General features: G+C 44.0%; 1 protein-coding gene across 3 annotated transcripts in view; it reads left to right on the top strand.

Annotated features, from left to right (window-relative positions):
- LOC143375278 (coiled-coil domain-containing protein 137) overlaps positions 1-14,345 on the top strand; it is a 53,721-nt gene that overhangs the window by 17,362 nt on the left and 22,014 nt on the right. The window lies entirely within an intron of this gene.

The following is a 14,345-nucleotide window of genomic DNA, read 5'->3' as shown; positions in this document are numbered from 1 at the left end:
GACCAGCATTTTTTTAATCACAATCAAATTTAGTGGCTTCGCGAAGCTTCATTCTGCGCCAGTACTCTCCTTATACATTCTTTCGTAATTCATATTGCATTTTCATCTCGCGGGTAATAAAGTCATAATAATAATATATACATATATATATATATATACAGAGACAAGAAATTAACATAATCAAATTAAAGCACAGTTGAGATAGAGCGAAACATTAATATCATTTTCTTTCTTCCGATTAGAAATCATTTCCTCTATTTGCAAGCACATAGACCCCGTGGAAAGCATCGGTTCTCTCGGTCCACTATTCTCCTCGATATCGAATAGAAAAACTCGTCATTTATCGACCCTCGACAGTTTCATTTCGTCCCATCAGGCTCTTTGTCGCACAGGCGCTCGAACGAGCAGGTTGGAAATTATTCGCCGTGTTAATTACTTGCTATTAACGTGCTTGAAGCGCTGAGTGTAAGTCAAGGTCCCTCGTTTGCCCCGTCCAATTTGTACCGTCATTCTTTTTCATTTTCTTTATCTCTGTTGCCTGCTTTTAAAGGCTCGTGCTTCGCGTCACGCCTACGTGGCGTGTTTCGTTCTAAAAATTATTTTGTGTTACCAATTGATGCTGCAAGAGAACGTTGTTATCCTTATCAGCCACTATTTTCATTTGTGCGAAATTGTCTCGAGCATATTCTTCTACCACTAGCACGTAACTTTGTTCTGTCGACTCGATCATTATCTCGTCTCTAAACGTTTGTCTGTTAGAGGAATTTTCTTGGAGCAGTTAAAATTAATCGCGCTTTTAGCGATTGTTATCAACCAATCACACGCTTCTCGAGATTAATTACCTCGATTACCAGGGTGCGCTTTGTATTTTGCCGTTTTCATTTTCGCCTTTAGATCCTTGTTTTGTATACATCACTGGATGTCGCCTTGATTGCTTTCAGCATGAATGAATCGATTCGAATGTTCCCCTTATATCGCATACGCAACTTGAATTAAATTTCGCCTGACCATTACCTTCTGCCTCCTGACACAATAAAATCCTCCCACGCTATCTACCAAGCAACGTTCCCATATGCGCAGCACGAGTGCAAATTTCCACTGTGTCGCCATTTCTGATGGCGGAAAATTATTTTACGATGCTCGACGAATACGTTCCTCTACCCGCTGTTCGATAAACGAAAAATAAAGCAGATCCAATGTAATCAGCTTGCAAGCTTTTGTAAATCAAATTATCCAAGACAAAGGGAAATAATCAAAATATATATGGATGCTTTTTTTTCTAATTATTTATTCTCGAGGCACGATTCTATGCTGCAAACGTTTCCCTCCTCTTCTCCCGTCTTTTCTCTTGCGTTTCCCTTAACTTTGCATTTTCCGCTGCCACGCGCCACGCGTATCGGCTTTACCATCGTAATATCGGGAAATTTCTTTGGGCCATGGATAATCGAAGCTCTGTAGGTATAAAATTTTTATCGCCACCTGGGGGCGTTCCAAGCTTTACAGAATCTGTTAACGCCGGTGCATCGTGTTCTGCAGATCGCGCGAAAATTTCGCGTGGCCGACATTTCGTTGCGAGTCGGCCGCTGGTCGCAGAGTGACACGCTTCTTCCTTTTATCGCTGGTATCCGAACGGTGGGCAGTCTCCGGGCGAATCTCGCACGTGGCTTTTTAACACTTGATTCTGCCATTTTCTCGCCACAAATGGCTCGCGTGGATTTCAAAATGATGTTTGGCTCCGTTCGACTTAATGCCACGTCCTGCCCTTGCGTGGGCGTGTAATTATCGAGTTACAAAACTTCGGGGACTAGTGACGGTAGAATTTTTGAGATATTAAAACTCAATTGGGAATCGAAGAGTATTTGAATTCTGATAATTTTTATTCCCGAAGCAATTCGCATGTAGAAGCTCCTTAAGCGCAGCGAAGTGGCTGTGGTGTTTAGATCGTCGAGTGCCTCGAGGCAATTAAGCTGCTCGAGAATTGACGAGGCTAATCGAATGCCGTGTGTCATTTACGCGTGCTCCGCATACTCGTCTTAATATCACCTGCGTGGGTGGACAGGATAAAAGGCAATCAAGAAGATACGCGTCTCACGGGCTGGAAAGTGAGACATATTGCTACTTACGCACGAATGTAATCGACGACGTGAACAGACTGATGTAACTACACGGAAGTAGTCATAAAGTTGACGAACAACTTTTTCCAATGCCTGAGACACCTCCGGTGGTTTCATTTACCCTTTAACGGCTTCTGTTTTTCAAATCGCAGTATTCCCAAGCATTGGTAATCTCAACAGAAATATTACTCCCAGCCACTATCAATTTGCAGGAGAATTTTAGCACCGAGATTCCTAAGTAGTGCCCGCTGAAATTCATTTAGCCATTCATTTTCTGCGATTCGGTTTTCATCGAGAAGGAGTAACAGCTTTCAAATTCGCATTCGAAGGTTTCCCTGGGAAATTAGAGAACTTTTCTGTTAAAAATTTCGACGCCCAGCCCCTGGGGTGCCCGGGCGTTTAAAGGAATGGCCACGGTAGGCGAGGAAAGTTGAATTGCTCGCGTTATCGCGACGAGCACTCGAATCGTCCCTGTCCCCTCCATATTTCGCGCCGGGCAGGTGTATCAAGGCTGTTCATCTCGATATTGGAAAACTTGGCCGAATAAATGAAGTTTTTCGCGAAACAGGAATTCTCTCGTTACATTGCCACGGGTGAGGAGAGTTTTCTTTCGAGCAACTTCGCCTCTCTTTCTCCCGCCTTTTTCCGTCCTCGCATCCTCGATCACAGAGTCTTCTGCCGAGTTTGTTCCGCAACAATGCCGCGCGAACTTCCCTTCCTGCTCCCCTTTTAACCTCGTCAGCCCTCGGACGAGGATCTTATCAACGAAACAAGTTCCAATTCGCGAATCAATCCCCCCAAAAAAATCTCACTCTCTCCGCTGACCTCGATTCACTTTATCCCCTGTGCAAATGAATAAAAATTCTGTGAGAATCAAATTAGCGAAACATTTTTCCCTTCGCAATAAAAAGACCTCTCTTGCTACGAGTAGCGACAAGACACACTACCTACAGCGAAACTTGAACCTCCTTCGAAAAACAAACGGAAAGAGAAGAAACGAGCATTAATTCGAGAGTCCCCTTCTCCATTCGTTTCCCCCGACTCCGCTAATTTCTTAGACCCTCTTTTTTAATTCCCCGCGGCAAGGTGCACATCGAAATTCTTCTATCCCCGTATGCGCCGCGATTTATGGGCCGATAAACGCTTTAATAAGATGCAGGCCGTAAACAGGGGGCTGGGCTGGAGGGTGGCGATATTTGCCCGAGCCATGTTGCATTGGATTCTCTTCTCTGGTTCGCTGGCTTTTAGCATTTCTTGCCTCATCGAGCTGGCTGGCGCGTTATGATACTGTACGTGGATTACATACGGAAGTCGGTGTTATTAACATCGCTGCCAGGTGGACGAGATAAGGGCTAATCGGCGGGACGTGGCCTTATACCGAGGCAAAAGTAGACGCAACAACTCACCTGAAGTAGACGCTGCATTGTCACGTAAAACGGCCCGGCCATCCATCTACCCTTTCGCGCTGGACATTTCTCGTTAAGCAACCTCCTTTTTGCATGCGTCCCATGGCCTGGAAAATTTCGTCCATCGCCTGTTTCACGCCGATCTTTACAGGGTATCGTGGAGTATTTAATTCTACTCCCCTGGAAATTCATTTATTGTCGTCTCTCGCTGCTTTTCAATTTACTGTACGCTCCATTCTTCTTGTCCAATTTTCTTAGTCCTAGATTTTGTTGTGTAGGGGAGACCGGGGCTAAAAGTTCCGGGGGTAAGTTGCTCCGACGGCTCTATCTTCAAAATAAAAAGAGCGTTGTACTTTAAATTATTTTTTCCGTGTGAGTTGATCACGCCACTCTGTCGCCCACTATAATAGCGTCCGCGACAGCGAATTGTGTGGTTGTAAGCAAGGAGCTATTAGTCGCGTACCAGATAAGTAAAAATTTTTCTATCATTACTTTTTGGTCTATTTCAATTATTTAACGTCGATATTATAGATTGAATCGTTCTTATGGATCAAATGACATTTAAGAACATGGTGTAATAGTGTTTATCGTTTGAATACATGTATAAGCAGAATAGTCTTTGAAATTGCTACATGTGTCGGTAGGGGCTAGTTGTTACCGTAAAAACTTGCCCCGCCGCAAATAGGTCTGTGAAGATAGCACCCCCAAATTCGATTTTTTAAAAAACTCAACTGCATTCGTTTGTTCATCGTATGCCCATGTTTGCCCATAACAAAATTTTTTTTGCCCACCCTCCAAAAAAAGTTATGAACAAAATAAAAAATTTGTCTTCATCACCCACGATGAATGCATTTCAATTTTTTAAAAGAAGGATACGAATATACCCGACCTGGCCACGTTTGCCCACTCTCAGATTTCATTTGCCCACCCTCCAGAATTTAAATAAAAAATAAAAACGTCGAAAAGAAGGGTACAGGTGAAGCGATCGCGTTAAAGTTCGATTTTTCTAGAAAATATTATCAAAATCGGTCTTTCAACGATGCAGTCCGTTAGTTTAGATGTAGAAGAGATTTGCCCATCCATTAATTTCGTATGCCCACCCTCCAGAATCGAATTATTAATAAAGATAGCCAAGAAGTGCGGTACCCGTTGAAGCGATCGCGTTAAAGTTCGATTTTTCTGGAAAATATTATCGAAATCGTTCTTTCAACGATGCAGTTCATTAGTTTAGATGTAAAAGAGATTTGCCCATGCATTAATTTCGTATGCCCACCCTCCAGAATCGAATTATTAATAAAGGTAGCCAAGAAGTGCGTCGTTGGAAAGAATTCGACTGTATCGCAGACATCTGTTTACGTTTCGGCAGTGGCACTCGGCGCTGCTACCCTTTAGGGTATCAACACTGCGTGTCGTCATCGAACGTGCCGAAACGTAAACAGATGTCTGCGATACCCTCGAATTCCTTCCAACGACGCACGAAAGTCGGTCGGTCTACAGAGTTCGGACGCAACTCTTGCAAGACCGTGCATTCATTTACGGTTTGTGAAGTAACTGTGAGATTATATTATTTTCCGTTGTGCGATATCATTGCGGTAATTAGTGAAAAATGACTAGAAAACCACTCTGGTGATATTCTGCACATGCTGCAGATGTGTGAAAAGTGTGAAGTGTTCGATGAGCGATACAAATTTAAGTGTCGTTCCAATAAAGTGAGAAAGAAGTGTGTGCAACATTTTTTGGATAACATGTCACCAAACACCTTCAACCTTTACGGTGAGTACAATTGATTTTGATAATTCATTCGGGAAAAATCGAACGGAAAGGTATTCGGTTCAACGGGTACCGCACTTCTTGGCTATCTTTATTAATAATTCGATTCTGGAGGGTGGGCATACGAAATTAATGCATGGGCAAATCTCTTCTACATCTGGACAAACGATATGCATCGTTGAAAGAACGATTTTGATAATATTTTCCAGAAAAATCGAACTTTAACGCGATCGCTTTAACGGGTACCGCACTTCTTGGCTATCTTCATTAATAATTCGATTCTGAAGGGTGGGCATACGAAATTAATGGATGGGCAAATCTCTTCTACATCTAAACTAACGAATTGCACCGTTGAAAGAACGATTTTGATAATATTTTCGAGAATAATCGAACTTTAACGCGATCGCTTCATCTATACCCATGTTTTCGCGGTTTTTATTTTTTATTTAAATTCTGGAGGGTGGGCAAATGAAATCTGAGAGTGGGCAAACGTGGCCAGATCGGGTATATTCGTATCCTTCTTTTAAAAAATTGAAATGAATTCATCGTGAGTGATGAAGACAAATTTTTTATTTTGTTCATAACTTTTTTTGGAGGGTGGGCAAAAAAAAATTTTTTATGGGCAAACGTGGGCAAACGATGGACAAACGAATGCCGTTGAGTTTTTCCAAAAATTCGAATTTGGGGGTGCTATCGTCACAGACCTACCGCAAATGTATAAATTGTTTCCGCTGTGCTTTAAGATGCGAACATATGAATGAAAGGCGGAAAGGGACACGACTTCGATCGAAGTTATGCGTAAATATAAATAAAAACTGTCGCTTTTGGTTTTCTTTTAAAGATATTACATTTTTGTTGGTCCGAACCTTCATAAATAACCATTATTAATAAAATTCTGCTTTATTTCATTAGAAAATGAAATATTTCATTAAAAGGCAACTCTTATATCATAGTAACAACTTACCCCAATGCGATAACAACTTGCCCCATGTAGGGGTAAGAAGTTCCGCTTCGATCAGCCACAAATAAATTACTTTCTATGGGAAACCTATTACAATATATTAAACACAAGCGTAAAATCAGAAGATATAATAAATTTAACAAGAAATTAGTCAATAGTGAAGAGAATAACTACATTATTTTCCAGTCATTTTTATGGTTTATCGAAATCGGAACTTTTAGCCCCGGCCTCCCCTACCCTTCAGCTTTGAGTGTATTGTTTTGTCTGTTAGGGTTAGGTCTCGCGAGTCAGAGTTTATTCATCGAAATTTATCTGTTTCGCCTTTTCTGGTGTAATAAAGTCGTTATTATTGTTAGTGTATGATAGAGAGTTGCTTGTCGAGTGTCATCGATTTGATTGAGATTTTTGGGAAATTTGGTTCATATATAATTCGGTACTGAGAGGTACTTAATGTGTTAAAAAGTAAGGACTGGTATCATAGAAATAGAAAGGGTGGACGAATTGTGGGAACTTATTCTCCTCATGAATATTCTCCTCATTATGGAGATTAAAGATCAGATGATAGTGTTCCTAGAACCACCATTTCCCTTCTCTAAAATTTCCCTTTTAGAATTCATTTCGACAAAGAACTAAATGAAATTGATCTGTAGCAAGATGCCCTTCTTCACTCAACTCTACTGTAATTCTATTTCAATTCAAACACGAGGAGGTGTAAGCTCCGCGCCTAAGATGCGCTCACTTTTGTAATCTTCTATTGCAAATGGTTAGCTACCTGAAGTTACCTCCCACGAAAATAAACAAAGAGAATTAATCCTTACCGTCAATGTTACCCGACATTCCCAATTCACACGGTCCTAAGTAGGTGTTCCGAACTCAGCCACAAGAAAATAGAAGCTCGAAGACTTAATGTCTCGTAAAATTCGTGAACTAAGTTATCCTCTTAGTTGGGATCTCCTACTTTGCCAAACTTCCCGGAATATTTTCAATCAAAATTCACCCACCTCCATCGACTGGCGGTTTTGTAAGGTCGAATTAACTTGCTACCTCTTGGTCCCACCCTTGGTACAAAATAAACTTGCATATTGCCTCAACCGAATTTTCAAGCTCACGGTAGTGGTGAAACGAACGATTAAATTCTAAACGATTACAAATGTAAGACAGATTCATTATAAATAATTATACCTTACATTTTATATTCTACAAAGTAGGGTAATAATAGGGATAATAATTGGAATCATAAAGCTCAGGGTTAAGTTAGTTATACAGACATTTTAATATAAAAATTCCCTTATTTCCATCACCAAAAGAGTTCAAAGCATTGAAAATCTGATTTTTCAAAACACCCCTTCCTTTTCCTTTCCACGAAATCGAGCCACGCGATCTTTGCCTCCATCCACTTTCCTTCCAACCCTTTCTGCTCGAGATCTCCCTACCTCCCTCGTTTCACGCCAGTTCATCTTAATATCAGCCTCGACATCGCCCGAGCTGAGTCCTAATCAAAGAGACGCGGCGCCCTATCCCCGGAAAATGGAGACAGAGGGCTTCATTTCGAGGGTGTAATCGCAGACAGGGAAGCACGCGTGAATAGCGAGAACACCGCGAGCTACGATTTCCCAGCGAGCACTAGTCGCGATAAATTCATTCCACTCGGCGTTGATGCGTGGAAAACGACGATTTCGTCGAGTTAACCCCTTGACCCTTCCTCTTCTGCTCGAACAAACGTTTCTCGGAACGATGGCGAGTTTTCGAGCCGATGATTGTGTTTCTCGGAACGATGATTTGTTCCTTCCACTGGGGCGAGCAGAGGGTCACGCCTTTAAACCGCTAGATTCGCTGAACTCTGATAAGAAGTAAATTTCGGAGCTCTCGTGGATGGATAATAGGAAACAGCCATCTAAAATGCAGACAATCAGAGAAACATCTGAAACACTCGGCACTGAATTTAATTAACCGTGATTCGCGCGATGTTGGCCAATCGCGCAGCAGTTTCTGCGTTATTTAACGGGCCTGGAAGCAGCTGCCCGTACAGAGACGTTTTCTGCAGGATAGACGCTCTGTTTCACAGTCACGGTAAACTGGACCAACTGGACTAACAGATTTTATGAATTCTCGCGATGGAACCATGTTTCGATTAATCCGGCTGATGTGGGCAGGAAACTCAAACACGCGCGGTTTGCTCCGATTGTTCTGTCGAAGCGTGAAAGGCTTTCCAGATGGAAGCAAACATGTCGCCTGGAGGATCGTCTTAATTAAGGGTCGTAAATCCGTCTGGCGCTGTTTGAATTAATTGGGGCTGATTGCGCCTGCACGCGGTACCCGTTCTGTTTGGACAGATTGTAGCCTGTTTGCCACTGTTTTTTTTCGACTGCCGTCGGTTATCTTATCGCGAAGACGTTTGATTCCCGTCGACGCCAATCGAATTCCGCGCGTGAACGTCGATCGACCGCGTTTTATCGCCTTTATCGGCCGCCGCGCCGCGCAAGAAACTCGTTACCGTTTTTCACGATTACCTTTCACTTGGTCGCCGTCCGTCAGATCGGAAAATCTCGTTCAACGCCTGCTTCGAAACTGTCGCGTGGAAAGCAGTAACCTCGTTACGGCGAGTAAGGCGAAGAGGAAAAAGGGAAGGGAGCGGTTCGACAGGTGATACTGAATGAAGGATAATAAAGTTTCGGAATATTCTTTGGCGAAAGCACTCGCCGAGGCCCACCGTGTTTGATCCCTCGTTTTTGGATTACCCAGCGGCAGACAGCAGAGCTTTTCATTCCCTGTTCGGTGAAAAGGTTACTAAGGTGTTGTAAGAATATGTCCTCTCAGAGTGTAGGTAGAGTATTGCGTGATTTAAATTTTTTTATTTATCAATTCGTACGGTACACGATGCGCAACTAATATAGAAATTTCGGGATTTCTCTTCCTCCCATTTATAGGCAGTTATAAATTTCATTTTACATGTAACTACTTCAAATCTGGAAAAATTCTAGTAGATAAATTATAACTACCCAAAATCGTTCATCAAACATTCACTCTGAAGGTGATAAATTACATCCTAATGAAGCTTCACCGAAACCTTTCAAGTAGCACCAACAAGTGCAGTATTTTCGTAAAAAAAAATCTAATTAACGCCCCACGAAAGTTCGATCTCCAAAAGGTCCCATTCGCAACGAACGAAAGCAAACTTCCTGGAACACAGTGGCGACAAACACGTCTCGGCAAGTTAGTCGAAAGCTCGTGATCGACAGCGCGCGCGCGTGAACGGGGGTGTCGTTTAATTAATTCCAATCGCGACTTTAAAGCTTCATATCCCCGCGCGTATATCAGTCGCGTGCCGCTAGTCCAATCGTAAATCTCTTCGTCGTGCGATTTGGCCCGCGATTTTTCCTTTTACGAGAATTTTTTACCGGAGGGTAATTAGCAAGAAGCCGTAAACTGTCCACGACGCTTAGGTAATTGGAACGAGTTAATTCGTTTCTTGGTGCATGGTCAGTGCCAACAATGGTTCAAGTGTCTTCCTAGGTCTCGTCGGTGATCCTCGCGGAGAACGCTACGTTATCGTAGCGAGTTTCGAAACGAGACAAAGGGAATGGAATATCGCGGACAGGCCGCAGATTACGCGTTATCTGCACGCTGGAAGAAATATAGGTATCGACCGGTAAAAGCCGATGGCCGGGTCGCTCGTGACCCGTATTATAGACACGCCGGTTCGCTTCGAAATGTAAGACAATCACGGCGATATCGCTACGAATGTAAACAGTCGGCAACACACGGGTCTCCGGTGACCCGGCCATCGTTAGGATTAATCCGACTCCCTGACCCGTCTTTTATCGGTCGGGACACCGATCGACGAGCCTCCTTCCAGAGAATCGACAGTCTTTTGCTGGGCGCAGTGGAATTTTTATGAAATCAATTTTGCGAATAGCGTGTGGGTTCTATTCTGAAAATGGAGAGGTTTTCACCTATTTTCCTACCGGCACAAAACAGTGCTGTTTTTATCATTCCCAGAAGTCGGATTCTTGACACTCTTAGACAAAACAAACTGAACCGCGATTATGATATCTCGAGTAAATTTGATCGCAGAATCGAATACTTTGTGGTTGACACGAACGCTGAATTGCGCAGGTATTTTAAACAGCAGCGGAGTGAAAGTAATTAAGCGACGTTTTCGTCACAGTTTAAGTAACAATAAGATTGCGTGGATCCACGTTGCATAATAATTGCGGTGCGGTTTCTTCGGACGCAGCCTGGCATTTTATTCGATGACGAGCCTGTTGCTCTCGGTTCCCTCGTGGAAATAGATAGTTTTAATGACGGAATCCTTGGAGTCTGTGGCGGGCAGCTTGTAATTAGTTACTTACTCCGCGCAGAGTGTAGGCGATGACGCCCATCTTGCCCGCGGTGTTCGCAAATATTTAGCAGAGATCAGATTTATCGTATCTCGGGTTATTTCTTTTTACGCGGCTACTGATAACTGCTGTACAAGATAACGCATCGCGATCACTTTAGCAAACAAAATTAATGCCCCTTCACTAGTATTACTCATCGGTTTATTCGTACACTTGTTGCTTTTTTACAATCTCTTGTTTGACTCGCGATATCATCCAGACACACTTCTTCGCGAATTCTTTTAGATAATCTTTCGAAAGGAAGTGGCCTAAAGCTTGCGGTAGCTGGTCGAGTTTCCAGAATTTCCTCCTCCTTTTCACTCCATTTTTTCCCTCATCCACCCTCTCGTCGGCAAGAGGCTCGCGTGTTGACGCGGAGTAAACTTTCTTGGCTGGATGCTCGGTTTCTGAAAGCGATCGGCCAGCTCGTTGCCGAGCAAATAAACCTCACGCGCTTCGTCGACACTTCCCGTCGAGCGTTATTAGCGGCGGCGAATTTGAAAGTCGTCGATATTCCGTCGCCACTGTCCCCCAGCTCCCATTTCCAGCCTGATGAAAGTCAAATCACCCGCGGAACGCGGCCCTTTCTTGGCCAAGTGTTTACTGGTGCCGTGGATCCGGCGATTTTTATTGATTCCCCGTGAAAAGAGAGACACCCCCGACTCGCTGCGCACCTCTTTATTTCCCAGCTCGAGCAAGACTTACCGCAAACTTGTTCTGCCGGACTCTGCACACAAGTTCGTCCAATCTCCATCGTCCGCGAAGCAGTCTTCTACTATTTCAGAGGATTACACGATGCAGAGTTTATTGCTGGATAGTTGAGGACACAGGCGCGGGAGAAGATTTAGATTTCAGAATGTTTCCTTATTGGAATAGTAAATTCTCTGTAGCCTTAAGCGTGCTGTTAGCTTTGTATCCATTTAGCTCGAGGACGAGCAGGCGAACGCGCGAATAGGCAGATTTCTCAAAATAATTCTCTACTATTTACTGAAAAATGTCCAGCTAGTAAATGGGAATCCCATGCTACGTTCCCATACGCACCCTCGCGACAAGGACCCTTCTCAACCAAATCAGCAAAGTGTTATCTCAGCGCATAAAGAAGACAAACTCCCCAATATTAGTCAGCTCTATCTCCACCCCGCAACTATCATCTTCCCCTCCCATTTCCTCCGTCATATCGTCCTCGGCTTCCCGTAGCCCCCTCCTCAAGCACCGTCCACAAAATAATCGCGGTACGCGGAGCCAATCGGTGGCGTTCCACCACTCGAAAACCGCTCCGAAACCAGTTGATTAAAGCGATCGCGGGCCGCAGCGTGAACGATGCAAGTATTATCGCGTTACCGATGCTCCGTTTCACGAAAGACTAATTGGGCCCGACGTCGGTGCTTTTAGCCGGCGCAGCCAGCGAAACGGAGCCGGCGCGGCGGCGGGCAGCCGTGAAACACGCGATTCAACGTGCCTCCATTCAGCCTCGTAAATCGGCGATCGTCTTTAGAGGCGACTCTAGCGGAGGATCCATAGTGGATGGCTACTGAGGCCCGATCCGCTCTGCATACTCAATTTCGACGGTGTGCACGCGTATGTGTACGGTTATGGTTGCACCGGCGGAGAAAGGAATCCCGTGGCGGCTTGTAATCACCTGTAAAGTCGTCGACGGGAACGCGTAGCCCGTGGCGATCGCGGATTCCGCGCACCGTAAGAATGTTGATGCTGGGATTCCGCCGTTTTCGCCTTGTGCAGTTCACCGTAGAATGGGCACCGTTTCATTCCATTCGGGCTAGCAGCTCGCGGAGCTGCTCTTTTTGTGCCGAGTGACAGCTTCTTTTTGGGCTCGTGGTTCTGGCTGCGGAGGGTGGTGAGGAATTGGGGGCTAGGCGGTTTTGTTTAAGATATAGGGAGATCTTGATGAAGGATCGCTTGTTGGGGGTGTGGACGGCTGGGTTGTCTCGTGGTGGAGATGGGCTGGTAATTTAGGTGGATTCTTTGTTTTTAGTTGTTGGAAGTGTGTTGAGTGTTTGCTCTTTGTGGATGGTAATTGGAGTATTCTGAGAGAGGTGTTGGGAGGGTAGAATCAGTGGAAGATGAGGACGTTGGTGTTGTCGGAATGTGGGGTTCTGGAGGGAAATACTAGTGATAGAATTCAAGTATTTGTAGTAGGAGGTATTTAGTTACCGTGTTGAAGGGTTGGAGGGATATAAAGTGTTGCAACCTTTTTACTTCGCTCCGTGATTTTATTAATCAGCGAAGGGGATCGGAAAAGGTGCAAAATACTCGAGATATAAAAATACAAAGCCACAAACTGCAGCCATATTTGCTCGCATAATTTCAACGCAAACGTTCTTGCGTCTTAACCCATATGATCGTGGCATCGTTGATCACAAGACGGAATTAAATTCCCCGAAAGCAGCGTATATATTTGGGGGTTTCTTGGTGGAACATCATTTACGGGATTTGCTCGCCTGCTGCAGTTTGGGCAGAAAAAATCCCTCTGTTGGCTGGAACTTTAATCCCTTTGCGGTCGAATATATCGTTTTTGTTGGCTGTAGATTTAATAGGCTCGACGATGACACCCATCGTTTCGTTGGAACTTTTTTATCGCCGCTGATCGAACAACAGCGTCGTTGAATTATTTACCAGTATTCGGCTGCGTTGCTCTTTAACAATCAATAAATACCTCGGCCGTGGAAGTGGCACACAAATGTATTTCCACGAGTGCGAAACTCCATCGACGGAAATGGAAAACCGGGGAAATTGGCGGCCGTTTATTTGCAATCGAAATTCGTTATTGTAATTGAGTATTGGCTGTAAAAACAGTAACGAAATAATGAATTGTGTAAAGAAGACACCGTAATTCATCGCATTAGAACGAACAATAAGTCGATACTCGATACGAAAGAATTCAAGTGAGATTGCGTTCATACTCATTCGACAGCATTCCATTCAATTAGAAAAGCACCGCGCAATTCTGAAGCGTAAGAAAGTTTCCTATTCTGATGGTACATTACCATCGTGTTTCATTCACAATTAATATGAATATAAAAAGAGAGCTGGAGCACCCCCGCGCTTTATTTATTGTTTTGCTTCGCAGCGAAGAGCTCTCTTTGCCAGCGAAACAAACGGAACGCGCATATCTAATTACACCTCTAATTGATATCCTCAAGGCTGACGTAAATTGCGAGAACGCTTAATGGTTCCACAGATATTTATGAAATAATGTATAGCCGGCTGTAATCACTCGTTATCGTCTGCCTCGAACGCCCCGCGTTTCGCCGTACATATTTCGCGGTAGTTAGCGTCGAAAGACGTGGATAATCTTCCCTGAGGTGATACCCGACGAAAAAATACGCCGCCGTTAATGGCTTTCTGGATACCTATCGCAAATAGAAATGCTCTAGCCAGGGCACAGTGCCGTTGCGAACGTATCTTTTGCACTACCCGTTTATCCACCGTCATATTTCATCTGTTTATAGGCACTTGTTTTCGCGTTAACACTCGTCGATCGATGAGTAGGTAGACGGGGCTTCGCATTGCTCCTCGCGGACTCGCGAGACGTCCGCCTGCATGAAACCCAAAGTGTTTTTTGAGGAACTTAGAACATCGAATTCTGTATGGATTTTTTACTATTTTTTCGGAGGATGTGAGTACTCTCATTTAGGTTATTAATCGTGGCGAATAATTTGATATTTCTTCCTCGTTTGTTGGTCTAACTTGCAGA

This window comes from Andrena cerasifolii, chromosome 12 (assembly GCF_050908995.1).
Source record: "Andrena cerasifolii isolate SP2316 chromosome 12, iyAndCera1_principal, whole genome shotgun sequence".
Lineage (NCBI taxonomy): Eukaryota > Metazoa > Arthropoda > Insecta > Hymenoptera > Andrenidae > Andrena > Andrena cerasifolii.
This window is presented reverse-complemented; position numbering and strand designations above follow the sequence as displayed.